The sequence below is a fragment of the Pelodiscus sinensis genome, chromosome 2 (genome assembly GCF_049634645.1).
Source record: "Pelodiscus sinensis isolate JC-2024 chromosome 2, ASM4963464v1, whole genome shotgun sequence".
In the NCBI taxonomy this organism is placed as follows: domain Eukaryota; kingdom Metazoa; phylum Chordata; order Testudines; family Trionychidae; genus Pelodiscus; species Pelodiscus sinensis.
Window position 1 is genome coordinate 185,386,217 of NC_134712.1, and position 15,554 is coordinate 185,401,770.

Sequence of the window (15,554 nt, forward strand, 5' to 3'; positions counted from 1 at the left end):
AGCACCATCATGCCAGATGCAACTATTTGTCTGAACCTAATGGAAAGCAAATGACAAATTGCATCCAGCACTCTTTTCTCATCACCAAAAAAAAAAAAAAAAAAGCTGTTTCAGAACAATTAAAGGACTGAGCGCACAAAAAGAGAGACAACCTTTGTGCATTTCATCTGAATGTCTGATAAGATAGAATTTTTATTCTGACAGGGAAACATTTCCATTATATTAGACCCTGCAGATGAAGCAGACAGACACAGAGTCAAAGAAAACCCTGTGATCCCATTATATTCAGAATTCTGTGTGGCTCTCAACCTCAGACACCCTGTGACTCAGAATTCTGGCATCTCTACCTAGAACATCATTTTGCAATTTGAAATATACAGTATTGTGAGGGTGGAGCTTTACATGAATTAGGGCATGCCATTAACAAAAGGTGCCTGTACATCAATGAATAATTCTTTAAACAGGACTAAAACACTACAGGCAAATCTTTTCCTTAGAAGTTAGTACACTGCAAAGGTCATTACTTGGCTTGTTCTGCATGCTGTATTTCTGCAATAAAACAACACAAAAATGTAAATGATGGGACCTAGTTTAGCATAATATACTGTAATTGGAATAGGTCTCTATTAAAGTGTTTAGATAAGTGGTGGAATCATAACCTTTTATGCAGATTAGAGGAACAAGTTATGGAAATGTATGGAAAGCCCAGAGGTTGTGTGACACAAACTTCAAGCCACAGCCAGCTAAAATGGACAGTAAAATCACTAAATCTCATCTTGGGTTTTTCAATTTTTGTTGTTGTTTTGGTTGTTTCCATTTTTTTGCTGACAGATGAAAAAAGTAGCTGCATGTGAATGAGATTTAAATTACAATCAATCTCCTTTATGCTTCTACTGCGAACATACCCAGCATACAGAGTATTTCATTCCTTAAATTCAAGAGGAATTACCATTTAGAAGTCAGATTATAATGTTTGGTGGTAGCATGTTTTTTCCACCAAGGCTTCTTGGTAAAGGCTACCGATACATTTTAGAACTAAAAGTGTAGTAGTTATCTTTAGTGATCTAATAAAAACATCTGGTTTCATACACAGCTATCATCAATGTCTTTGGTGAATTTGTGAGAAAACATTTGATCTGAGCTCTTCCCAAAGGAGAACTGTGAGACGACACTACAAGGACTCATTCTGTTGCAATGAGTATTAATATATCAGTTACATTAAAAAAAAAACTAACTCTGAGCCATGTGAAGTCCATTGGCTCAGAGAGACAGATGATAGAACAGTGTACTGCAGAACCATGCATGTTTAAAGAAACATTTTGAAGAAAAACATAACCAAATTCATGGAGGTAAACAGAAAATGGATTATACAGCAACAGGGTTTATCAAAGGTAGATCATACCAGACTAACCCAGTATCTTTCTCTTAGAAGATGACTGGTTGTTTAAATAAAGGAAATACAGTAGATCTTATTTGCTTGGCCTCTGGTTCAGCATTTTATATCACCCCTTGGGAAATTATTAGTTAAATTAGAGACGATGGGGATTAGTACAAGAATTATAAGGTTGGTAAGGAACTGCTTTAAGGACAGAAGGTTGTGCTGAAAGGTGAAGTATCAGACTGGAAGGTTACAGAATTCCTCAAGGATCGGTTCTTGGACCAATCTTATTTAATTTTAATGTGCTAATGAAATTTGCTGATGATAGAAAGTTAGGAGATACCATCAAGACAGAGGAGGGTGGGTAAACGATACAGGAAGTACCAGCTGACCTTGAAGATTTGAACAACAGAAACTGGATGACAGTACAGAGCACACAATCATACACTTACGGCTCTTGCAGTAAGAATTTTTGCTGAAACCTCAGGGCTCATCAACTGAACTTGAAAGCAAGAGAGAGACTTTGGACATTAGGAAAAAATTCCTAACTGTCAGGGTGGTCAAATATTGGAATAAATTGCCAAGGGAGGTGGTGGAATCTCCCTCTCTGGAGATATTTAAGAACAGGTTAGATAGACATCTGTCAGGGATGGTGTAGACGGAGCCTGGTCCTGCCTTGAGGGCGGGGGGCTGGACTCGATGACCTCTCGAGGTCCCTTCCAGTCCTATTATTCTATGATTCTATTGGTTAATCATAAAACAATGAGCCACCAGTGTGACTGGGCTACAAAAAAGTACATATAGTCTTAGAACATACAGGAGGGGACAGAGAAGTATTCATGCCACTGTACAAGGCACTGGTAAGGCCCACTTAGAATCCAGAGTACAACTGTGGTGATCCATGTTCAGGAAAGATGATTTCAAACTGGTAAAAGTGAAGAGAATAGATTCTAGGGGTGATCAGAGAAACAGAGGGCCTAATCTAAAAGAGTTGGCTGAGATGAGATATGATTGCTCTCCATTAATACATTGGGGTAGAGGGGTAAACATCAGAATGTGAAGAACTATTCAATGGAAAGGACATTTTGTGACATTTTGTGACGGCTATCACAAAAACATATGGGTATAAGCTGACCATAGACAAATTCAGACTGAAAGTTAGAAGAAGGTTTGCAGCTATCAGCTGAGTGAGGTTTTGGAGCAGCTTCCCAATCAGAGTTGTGGGAGAAAACAACATGATTAGTTTTAAGAGAGAGCTGGACACATTTGTGTATGATTCTAAGATGTGGCTGTGTGGAACTTACAGCCATAGGGGTCCCTTTTAATGCATGTTTTATATTCCTAAAAGCTCAAGCTACAGGGCATCACAGCTGGTCACCTGCAGGGATCAAGCAGCACATCCCTCCCACTCCATATAATCTTGTTTGGGTTTTTGTGGGATTTTTTTAATCTCCTTTCTCTGAAGCATCAGAAATGACCACAGCTGGAGATAAGACACTGAATGGGGTGGGCCAGTGCTCGGAGAGATCACCAAACATACTCACTCTCTCTCTCTCTCTCTCTCTCAGGTGCTTGGCTGGCTAGTTCTTGCTCACATGTTCAAAGTCTAACTGATCATCATAGGTGGAGTTGGAAAGGAACTTTCCTGTGGTCAGACTGATAGCAGCTTTGGGTGGTTTTTTTCTTTCCTTCTTATATCTCACTTAGTTAATTCTCTCTCATTGCTGAGACCTCAGACACTGGTGCACCTCAGACCCTCCTGTTCTCTGCTCATGGCATAGAATAGTTTAGTCTCTTACAGGCTATAATACTTTAGTCTAATGTTAGTTGGATTTAATGTGTGGATGCGTGATGGTGGCCTGTGACAAGCAAGAGGTCAGCCTGGGTGATCTGTTGGTCCCTTCTGGCCTGAAAACTCTATGATAAACACGTGTCTGAAATTAGCAGACTGGGTGTGTTGAACATGTCTACAATCAATTGTCATTATCATTGTGCTGCACTTGTAAAGAAGGTACAGGATTAGATTCAGCAGATGCACAATGAAGATTTAGCTGATGGAACTAGTACATAGGCAAAAAGATAACCAGGGACAAAGGACTAGGTGAATTCAGATTTTATGTACAAGTTACTATTTTTGGTGGGTATTCTCTATTATACAAATTTGTTTTCAATCATGCTAGCAAGCTATTAGACAGACAGACAGACAGACAGACAGACAGATAGGAGTGATGTTGATACTGCACTGACACACAGCTTCTTATATTAACTACCTATAATGCGTAGCAGAGGATGATGAAATCCAGGTAAGACTTTCCAACTCTCATATCTTCATCCCAAATCATCTGGAAAGGAGATTCCTTGCTTTAAATTTTTATGTCTTTAGAAATTTACATGCAAATTTTAAAAATGATCTTCTCCTTTTGTTCACGTGAACTGAATTTCTCTTGACAGCAGGATAAATATCAGATGGTTAAGTGTCTGGATCACTGCTAATTAGAAAATTATTATTACTGAAAATGTAATTATAAACTGCCCAAAGTTATTAAAAATGGCCAAAAATTATGGATGTTAGTTTTGGGGTGTCCAATTTTAAGCACCAGCTTTTCAAAGATGTTGAAATAGATTTGTATAGCAGTGGCTGCCATTAAAACTCTGTCTACCAAGCATGACCACACTGTAGTTTCTGAGTTACCACAGTTATTTCCTATGCTTCGAATAGGAAATAACTGTGGTGTCTCAGAGAAATACGGTATGGTCATGCTTGGAAGATGCTGACTTTTTAACAGTCATCAGAGTACACAGTGAATAGATAACCTCAGAGGTGGACTACCCCGTGTTCAGTGCTGTATGCACCTGCCATGTACAGATCATTGTGACTAGGATGAAGGGACAATCTGGAATCACGGTTGGATTAAGGAAATTGAGGGACCATGGTACACCGTGACATGATGCCCTCTGTAACTCCATCACCACATAGTGGACCTTCCTCCCACTAGGAATGAGGATGGAAAGGAACTTGCCTCTCTTTTGGAGAGACGGGGCATCAAATGACCTCTGTGATTTCCATTCATGCATCTGAAAAAGTGGGTTTTACCCATGAAAACTTATGCCCAAAGAAATCTAACAGTCTTTAACAGGACTCCTCCTTTTTTTTTTTTTTTTTTTGCAAATAAAGACTAACATGGCTATCCCTCTGAGACTTGTTATAGTTATGATATACTACAATATCACTTTAACAATTCACCTGCTGGTTGGTATCTTTGTAAAATCATCATTTCTAATTAATTGTGAATTTGGTCTTCTTACATCTGATAAGATTTTAATTTAGATTTCTGCATCTCTTCTTGTATAGTAATAGGTGTATCTGACTGTGACAGGGCGCTCACAGAAGCACCCTAGTCACTGAAGTGTCTGCAGCATGATGAAAACTACAGGCATGAGTGGTGTTACTGAAGCAGTTTCTGTTGGAAAATTACTGTCATTGAGGTGATAACTGCTGGGCTCATGAGAAAACTGGCTCTGTAACTGGGAGGATATGTAACTGGCAGAAACAGGAAGGAGGGGGGAAGAGGAGGAGAGGAAGGAGCGCTCAGAAGGTAAATTGTGAAAGGAGAGAAAGTTGAGTGAAAGGCTTCACCTGCTGTAGTTATGTGCAAAGTCCTGCCATGTTTGGAAACTGAGGATTAAAGGTACATGTGGTGACAAGGAAACAGAATGTACATTACTGTAAGTAGGAGGTGACAGTCTCATTTTTGGAACAGATTTAGCAATGTTTTCTGTATGTTTCTTACTAGGATTAGTTACTGGACTTATTGGTTAACTTTCATGATTACTGTACACGCAGGCCCCCAATATGCACAGGGAGCTGGCTTACACTGGCGTACAACGGCTCCCGGGAAAGTTCCTGCTCCCCCCTTCCCACGCTGATGCCTTCGTATCAGAGGCAGCAACATGGTGGGGAACAGGGGCGGGGAGCTGCTCATGCAGGAAGCTGACTTAAAAGCCCCCCACATGTAACTGCTGAAATTGTCAGCAGTTACATATTTACTTGATTAAACACATTTTAACATCCCTATTACTTACCCATTCCCTATTTCAAAATAAGAAAACACATTTAAAGTAAAAACTTAACCCTAGCTAAAAATTATAAAATTATTTTCTTTGAAGCTTGCACATCCCCTTGAATTTCAACAATGTAGCTAAAAATCAAATCTGGCCTTTTTATAGTTATGGAGTTTGACCTACTTTGTAAGTATAGTGCTCCAAAGGGAATGGTTGAGACTGAAATTATTATTTTCCATCCTGAGTCACACTTGCTGCCATGTATCACAATGAATGTCTAATGTGATAAATGTATGCTAATAGAAAATATAGGCAGGTTTTCCAGTGATAAAAAATGATAATTTCACTGGTGAACAAACTGCATCTATTCTATCCTTATTAAAATCACAGGCAAACCATTGAGACATGGTTGTGTGAGGAATTTTTAAAAATAAACAAACAGCAAAAGCAGGAAATTTGTCAACATAACAGTTGCAGACTTGTGTGAGGTGCACACATGCATGGAAGAATGTCTGTGTGAAGCACTTGTGCATCTGTCTCTACATGAAGACATACACCTGTGTGCATTTGTGGATTTAATGAGCCACATCCCCAGGGACTCAAAGAAATCAAAAGGAACACCACTGAGATTTACAGGAGATCTGAATTTGGCCCCAAAGTTCTAAATGAAAAAAAGTCTGAAACAAAACCTGATTTTTATAGGAATCATATTATTTTGTCATATCTGTGCATGCAACACAGTCTAAGAGCTATATTTCTTCCTCTAAATGCATGCGCATAGCTTCCACTAATATTCATAGGAGTCATTGTCTTACATTGAGTAAACATACTATATGCACAGATTTTTTTCTCACCTACATGATCATCACTGTCATGCTGAGCTATAGAAGAACACAATCAGTGCCCCACTAAAGTGCTAAAACAATATATCACTAAAGAAAATGCTTCCACTGCTTGCCAAAGTAATATTTTTCAAAATCAGTATTTTTTGCAGTCATTTTTGGTGTTCTTGGTTTTTTGAGGTAAGGTTTGCTTGCTAAAGCTACTACACAGTTTCTCTCCATCTAAGCAACAAATTCCCAAGCTGCATATTTGTGGTTGAATAACTCCTGCATAGGGCGTTTGGAGTTTCCTGACTACGGAGGAAAAAAGGAATCAGACTCCAGTGTTTAGCTCATTTACTGCACTCAGATTTCCTGTTTTCAAATGTAAAGGGTTTGCAAAGAGTGCATAAAAGTTTCCAAGATACATAGATCTATGAGTGTTAAAGACAGGGAGCTTGATTCAAACTGCTGTAACTCCACTGATTTCAATGGTGTTAGTTCAGATTTAAACTCATATAAGTGGGAGGAGCATGAGGCACAGTGCGTAGTTATGAAAAATGTGCCAATCCCTGTTTGGCTGAAATTCACGGCACGTAAACTAACCCATAAACTTATTTCACTCCAGAGCAACAGTAGTAGGCTAAACCTTTCTGCATCCGTTCTGCAAAGGGCTGACTATTCACAGGTTAGAAGTGTTGAGGACAATATATTTTCTGAATACTAAACAGCAATTTTCTAAGGCAGAGGAATGTTTTAATTTTAGACAAAGTTATAAGGGGGGGGGGAATCAAGCTTTAATCTAGAAACAAAGTGAAATACTTTACATCAAAAGCAGAGGACTGTGGAAAAGTCTGCTTGAAGTGAGAGCAACTGATTGAACATTACAACTGCTGTAGGCACTGTGAGGTTGGGGTGTTTTTAAGAGGTAGTTGGAAAAAGTGTTGAACTAAAATTGAACAAAAACAACAAATGGTCTGGTAGCACCTTATAGACTAACAAAACATGTAGATGGTATCATGAGCTTTGTTTTGTTAGTCTACGAAGTGCTCCAGACCATTTGTTGTTGTTTTTCCTGTAACAGACTAACTCGGCTACCCTCTGAAGCTTCTGAAATTGAACAGAAAGTCAGGGTGTGATTTTCAAAGAGCACAGCACCAGCCCAATTCTTTTCCCTTTAAATAATGGTAAAAAACCCTTTCTCTTCAGTGACACCAGATGTAGGGCAATGCTGAGTGCTTTTGAAAATTCCCTCATAAATTCCTAATTATCCACTATCCAGATACAAAAGCCACGGTGATACAAACTTCCTACCAAGTAAGTACCCTGACTGTTTCTGGGAGACACCTTGAAAGGTGATAGAGCATTCTGATCTCCGTATCAATTAATTTCTTTGACTCTGCTGTTGAGAACGGTGCCTATTAATGTTTACTGAGAGGGCTGGTTTCTCTCAGAACAGGAACAAGATCAAAAATTCATTTCACCCTGGCTACCCAACAGCTGTCAGATAAGAACGTAAGACATTCCAGACTACACTTTGGCTGTAACCTAGTATCCCAGCTTTCCGATGTCCGTTACAGTAGGTGCTTTTAAAAAGGTGTCTCAAATTCTTCATTCTTAATTTCCTCGAGGAAATGTTGGTAACCCAGCAGATCCTGGTAACTTGCTGGTATTTAAGTGAGCAGTTAGTTCCAGAACCTCCCTCATTTGACATTTGGGCTTCTGAAGGCAACTCAGCTAGAGAAAAGATTAATACTTTGTCCACACTTGAAAGTTTAAACTGAAAGTGTAGCCAATGCATGAGTGCTAAGGAGAGAGCTTTCCCATGCTCAATGTAAACCACCTCCACAAGGGGAGCAGCTAACGGTGCTGGGAGATGTTGGGAGTCTAAGTCTACACTGACACTTTACAATACTGTAATTTGCTGCGCTGGGGGGTGGGAGAATTGGGAGGGAATGGTGTTTTTTTACACCACTGAGCCAGAAAGTTACAGTAGTTACAGTGTTATAAAGTGGCAGTGTAGACTTAGCCTAACTTTGGGGGGAGGTACAATATCTTCCAAACATCTTTTGTACTGAGGAAAGACAGATAGAAAGGAAGTATTTTGCTTCTCTGCAATGTCCTTATCCTCCTCAATAGTTCCCTTTGAAATAATGAACAGAAAAAATGTTCAAAAGCAGCCCTTTAAAGGACTGGCTCTGGCGTCTGCCATGGGGCAGAATCAGTGCTAAGATTTTCCATTAGCTTAGGAAAGGTCAGCTTAATGCAAAATCCATGACACAGATAAATGGGGGAGAGATAAAGTGGACTGAATCTCTGGGAGTGCTAACAAACTGACCTGTAAGACACCATAAGAGAGCTCATGGCTCCTGAAGAACCCTGTGCCCTGCTTGCGTCAGTATAAGAAAGCAAATGGCAGACAGGAGTGAGAGCCCAAGACCTTCAATTTATAAATCTGAACCACACACTTCCTCTTGCATTCAGCTATAATACTTCATTGTAATTTAATTGGAAATTGTTATTGATTCAGGTCAGCACTGGATATATAAACCGGATATATATACATACAGGATAAAAACAACAAATGGTCTGGTAGCACTTTATAGACTAACAAAACATGTAGATGGTATGAGCTTTTGTGGGCACAGCCCACTTCTTCAGATGACGAGAGTTATACAGGATAAGATAGTTTAAGATAGTTAATATTTTTTGCAAAATAAATAGAACAGTCTGATTGCAGAGCACTTGCATCCTGCAGTGTGAAACTTCCTTGGAAACTGGTGGAGAACCAACCCCACAACGGAGGTGTGGAATTCTTCAAGAAATGGCGTGGAATGCAGCCAACTTCATTACCACAGAGTTCCTAGCTATTTCCATGATGCTGCACACACTGGAACTTCCAGGGAGTCATTGCTTGGTGCCCTAGTAGTATGCAATGAAAACCATTTTGCAGGAGCCAAGCAAAATATTTAACCTTATAAAAGCTGTTGCTTGAAAATAAAATTCAAATATTTAAAGAATGGGATTAAAATCAAGCCTGACAATTTCAATATTGAAGTAGCATCCTGCTTTGATACCAGAAAAAAGAAACAACATTGACATCAACAAAGCTGATATTCACAAATATTTTCCAAATAGGACAAGAACCAACATACAAAAGTGAGTTTTGCAGAAAATTTCAGATATTTCGATCATGAATAAAAAAGAAGCAAGCCCTTTCTGGATTCAACATATCAGATGGTCTAGTCATGTGCTACACTGCATTTAAAAAGAAACAAAGGGCTAAAACATCAATAGAGTACAGGCAGTCCTCGGGTTACGTACAAGATAGGGACTATAGGTTTGTTCTTAAGTTGAATTTGTATGTAAGTCGGAACTGGCTCCAGATTCAGCCGCTGCTGCTGAAACTGACCAGGGGCTGACTACAGGAAAGCTGGAGGCAGAATTGCTCTGCCCCCAGCTTCCTGGAATCAGCCACTGATCAGTTTCAACAGCGGCTGAATCTCAAGCCTGGACAGAACAGCTGGGCTGCCAGGTAGGTCCCTGCAGGACCAACCCGGCAGCACCCCAGCTGCTCTACCCCAGGGTCCACAACAAAAGCCTGGTCTGCTGGGGGAGGAGGGGCGCACTAGCTGTGCCCCCCCCCCAGCAGACCAGGGACATGGGGAGCAAAGCCGCAGCGGCGGCGGGGTGCCATGCCTCTGAGGCTTTGCTCTGGCAAAGCAGCAGAGGCGCGGGACCCGACCGCCGCTGCAGCTTTGCTCCGGGTGTCCCTGGTCTGCTGGAGACAGTCCCCAGCAGACCAGAGGCACCGGGAGCAAAGCGGCAGTGGCGGCGGGGTGCCACGCCTCTGAGGCTTTGCCACAGTAAAGCCTCAGAGGCGCGGGACCCCTCCGCCTCCCCGGCTTTGCTCCGGGTGTCCCTGGTCTGCTGGAGATGGTCCCCAGCAGACCAGGGGCACCCGTAGCAGCTTTTCTCGTCCCGGAGGTCGAGGTGGCGGGACCGCTGCGCTCTGGGCGGTCCCGCTGCCTGCGAGCTCCGGGGCGAGAAAGCCCCATTCGTAAGTACGGCTCCGACTGCCTGTATAGGACTACAAAGCTTTAGTTATGTACAAACGTAGAGGTGAGTATACATCACAGCACATAGCATTCAGTGATAAGCCTTCAGAACAAGCACACGTCAGATTAGAAAGTGAAATGATGTAAAGATGAATTCACAAAAGAGATTTATAGGAATGAAGACAACTAATAGACTCAGTTGTTCTCTGAGTCATATCCATCTCAGGAGCATTTACTGTAACCCCATAGAATACTGGAAATTCTATATGTTTTTCCTTGCAGAGGTATGTTATTTGCAGGACCCTTGGAAGAAGAGTTTGTCTTCCCTGAAATCAATAGATTTGCAAAGGCTCTGAGTCTCCATGAAAGTGATCATCATTACACCATGCCCTCCAGTTGGATAAGCATTGCTCCTATCTCTCTCCCATTTCAGGCAATGGTCATCCTGGGGCCTCATGCCACCATCTCCAGCTTCTACAGAATCATGAAGTGAGGTACAAGCTGTACTTCCCTCATCCATTGGCCCTGACTGGTCCTGAACAAGGGGATTTGCAGAAGGGGAGGTCCTTCCCAACAAGGCCTGTGCTGTCTCCAGCTAGGATGCCTGCTGAGCCCCAATACTGCCTGCCCGGCCATAGCTTCCCAGACTAGAGTTCCGTGGCTGCTGGGGCTCCGGGATTCTGAGGCTCCACAGCTGTTGGTACTCTGTGGCCACTGCTGGCCCCCCACTACCACCCAGCAGTGGGGGACAGAAATCCCTGCTGCACTCTCGTCCCTCAACACGTGGCTGAGTCACACCCCTCCTTCCCTGAGGCCCGACCTCCTTATACCTGGACTCTGTGGTCCAGGAACATCCGTGTTCCTGCTGGACCATGGATGTTGCCAGACCACAGAGTCCTGGTTAAGGGAGGTACAACCTGTCGTCCTCACCTTCCAAAACTTCCCTGCCCTGCCATGAAAGATTCCTAAGGTCTCGGCCTAACGCACAGATGGCAAATCTATTTAGCTTGTTTACTGATGTATGAATTAGTGGCTAGTTTACTTCCTAAGATTAAACATGATTATTACCAGTATAAAAAAAAATCTAATAACCAGCCTATCCTACAGATTGGCTCTCCTGAAAAACAATATTTTAAACGTTTGCTGTCTCTAGTGAGAGTTATCCCTTTGGCTGATACTTAGTGTAAGTATAGATCTAGGCCCTAATATTTCAAGGATAAACTATAACTACAGTGGAGTCCAATTGGCTCTGTGCATGTATAAGCATCTTTGTCTAGTTTCCTTTACAGTAATTGGTTCTTAAACATGATTTCTTTATGAAAATTTTTACACTAGATTACTCCTTGGTTTAGATGTTCCAGACCATTCTTTGTTTAAGCATTTCTTCAGCTGTTATATATTTGCTGGTATTTATGGTATAAATTATACATAAAGGAAACAGGACAAAAAAATACATCTCCAATTCAATATAATGAACTACATCTTTGTGCTAGATATAGCAGCATTATTAAAACATGTTTACTTGGTAAACGTATTTAATCCTCTGGACAGGACTCTTATTAAAGAAAACACCCATTCGATGCTTTTAGGAGGATTTCTGTGTTTTAGGGGACCATAGCACTATGCTTCCAGCTGATATACAGCAGTTATAATATTGATCCCTTTCTTAGTGCAGTCCCCTCCATAGCACAGAAGTGATGTACATTGCCCCCACATGATAACTTTTTTACCAAGAGGAAACAAAACTTTGCAATAAAAACAGGTTTAACTACATTAATTCTATCATCGGAAACACAATGTAGAAATGGATCTTAGCTGTGTTCGTTTTGATGGAACATGTTTCGCAACAGGGAGGGGACATTGAACATCAATCCATTTGTATTTGACATGTTTCAGTGGCAGCCATTTGAAACAAAATTAGCCAAAGAGGTGTCTAAATGCTCAACTAATGGTCAAAACCAGGGAAGTGGCTCCGTTCATACATCACTAGGATGAAAAATTGTCATATTTGCCTGAACTTGATATAGGTGACTCAATCCCCAGGAAACAGTCTTTTGTTTTCCAAAAACGTTTTTCTGGATTTCCCCCAGAAAAAACTATAGAGAAGCTCTTTCACAGTCTTGACACTCACTTAGATTTATCTCCAGGAAGAGTGAAATGATATATGCCACGCTCAAAGTTTCAATGTATGTTTTTTTGCTGTGGGCAAAATTCAACCCTATTGAGAGCCAATGTAGGCACTCCTCACTTATCCCATTTAAGTCTTCAAAAGAGGGGATAGATAGAATTTAAGTAGTGGAGCGGCCCATGCTGGCCCTCTCTGGTGGGGTGAGTTTCACCCCACTGCTGTACTGTATATGGCATACTGATGAATAAATACCACTCAAAAAAGTTTGCGATAATCTTTTCACATCATTGTTTAAGGGGGAGTCCACTGTTCAATGAAGGTCAAAGCCAAGCTTACTATCTGCATTATCTGAGGTTAAATTCTTCTCCTGTATCTTTGCTCCAACCTCTTCCAATCCCAAAGACTAGCAAATAATATTTTCTGTCAGTCTGTTATGCAATGTCCTTCCAACATCTGCAAGGCCCAACACACTTCTCCAGGCAGGTTTCCTTCTTCAGACTCCTAATTTTTCAGTAATAAGGTAGAACCTCAGAATTACAAACACCTTGGTAATAGAAGTTGTTAGTAACTCTGAACAAAATTGTATAGTTGTACTTCCAAAAGATTACAACTGAATATTTGACATGTCATAGTTTTGAAATGTTACTACACAGAAGAAAAATGCTTTCCTTTAATTTGTAGTAGTTTCTATTTAACACAGTTACTCTTCTGTGTTTGCTTTTTGTTTTTGTCTCTGCTGATGCCTGATTATGTGGTTCCAAATCCAACTGAGGTATTTGGTTGACCTGTCAGATCATAACTCTAGTGCTCATAACGCTAAGGTTCTACTACAGGATGTACTACTTTATAGGGGTGATGCATGGGAGGGTTATGAATGGTCACCTGCCCTACCCTAAAATGCCTAGAGTGTTCAAGGGGGGCAAGGCACCAGCAGGCAGAACCAGAAGGGAAGTTGGAGCCAGAGACTTTCCTCTTCTAGTTCAAGCCATTCTGCCTGCTTGGGATGCTTCCCTGTGCAGTAAGTACAGTGGTTGCCCTCTACCAGCTGCTGTGCTGCACTGGGCAGCATCCCAGGAGGCAGCCTGGCTAGAGTCCACCTGGGAGAGGACAGAGAGCTCCTGCCACCCCCCACTGCCAGGTAATGTGCCATGGAGAGAGCAGGGGGGCAGGAGGGAGATCCAGGCTGTGGACATAAACAAGTGTGGGGATTACATTCCACCATCAGCTGGTGCCTCTTATGTCCCTCCCGGCTAGTTGCTTATGCTGCCTTCTATGAAGTCAGCTGAATTTCATTTGAATCCCTGTTTTCAAAATATGCTGTTTTTTCCTAGATATTTTCAATTTTATATTTATATTTTTACTTATACAAAATAATTAAAAAGGCCTGTTCCAACACTTGGCTAATTATTGAAAAATATAGAAAGCCTAATGCGAACAAAAAAGGTATGCCACAATCTCCACAAAAGCAGGCAAGGGGAAAAGAACACTCCAGCCACAGATATCTCAGAGCACAAATCTTGGCCTTTGGTGAAATCTTGCCAACCCAAGTGCTTTAGCTTTGCAAAGTGGTCAAATGGAATTTTATATCATACAGCACTGTCATGAGCATCTGCATTTTAAGGATGCCTTCCCTTTGCTATTTTCCAGCACAAAAGCTCTGCTATTCCTCCTCGTTATGCAACTTAATTGCTGCTGTCTTAAATCACCAAATATACATAAATAATGGATTATCCACCAGAAACAGAATTCAGGATCAACTTCTACCACAGAATGTATCTTCTGCCTTTCGTTTCCTTTCCAGAGATCCACAAATATTTCAGATTTCCTATATTTTAACTAGGAAATGTGTATAAGAGAAATAAAATCCCAGTATCCTCGAGAGACATTCAGATGCTTCATTTTGCTATTTTTCCTATTTGAAGCAAATATTTTATTACAATATGTCAATAAAAACTAACAGCCAATAAAACTATTATTTGTACTGTGGGACTCTATTAAAAAAGACGGCAAGGAATCTTACAGTATTTACTTTCAGGCACAATAGTTTACAGTTCAGTAGCAGGCACATGAGCCCCCTGCACCGCATGACTTTTTTTTCCCTAGCGTGGTAATAATGTGTACAGTTGAATTTTAAGGTTCAGATTTTAATGAGGGCTGCCACTTGTGTGGGTTTTACCCAGACAGCCCAGGTTTTGGCTTGTGTGTCCAGGTGCCATTTAGGGTTGCTAGGTGCCTGGGGCTTTTTTTTAACCAAAAAGTCCAGTCAAAAAGGTGCCCTGGCAGTGTCAGATCAGACGTACTGACCCAGACATCTGAAGTCCAGTTATAATTGGGTGGGTAAAGGTGCCAGGTCATTAACCTATGCCAGCTCCTGTCCATCAAAGGCTGTCTCCTATCTGCATGCAGGCTCCAGTAGCTCCCATCCGTGCCCTGAAGGAGAGGGAGCCCAGTTGTAGGGTAGAGGAAGAAGATGGAGGTGATCCAGTGAGTGACGGGGGAGGCAGTGAGAGAAGCAAGTGAGGGGGAGTGACCTTGAAAGAAGAAGCAGTGAAGGGGCAGGACATTAAAGGAAGAGTTTGAGAAGGGGCAGGGCCTCTGGGGTCTCATTACCAGCAATTAGAAAGGTATCAACCCTAGTTTTAATCCACCAGAATTTGCTGAGGGGGGATATTCAAATTTACAGGGGAAGATTAATTCATCAGGATTCTGAGAGCCCTATGCCACTTTCATAGTAGATAAAACAACTAATCAGGGATAGTGGACCAGCAGTAATAAGGAAAATATTGGGTCAATTACATAGAGGGCCTAGCAAACTAGTGCACTGAATTCTAGTCTTGGGGGAAGAAAAAGATATTACCCGTACTGAATGGATATTGTTAGAGTTTATGCTAAACCACAAATTCCCTACACCATGTTGATACAGGACTAAATTTGGGATTTCATCCAATTGCGTGTTCCCATCTAATTGGGTCTTAAAGCAAGCGAGGAGATTTCTAATGCGAGTCTCAGAAACCTCTGAAAAGCATAATCCAATGACCTCCAGACACAATCATTATTAAATGATGATGTCAATAGAATTGAACTAGGTTGCTAGTCTTCTTTAAAGA

At 41.3% G+C, this 15,554-nt stretch overlaps 1 protein-coding gene across 9 annotated transcripts in view; it reads right to left on the minus strand.

The window, feature by feature from the left end:
- The window catches only part of RBMS3 (RNA binding motif single stranded interacting protein 3), a 995,810-nt gene that overhangs the window by 330,873 nt on the left and 649,383 nt on the right, over positions 1-15,554 (minus strand). The window lies entirely within an intron of this gene.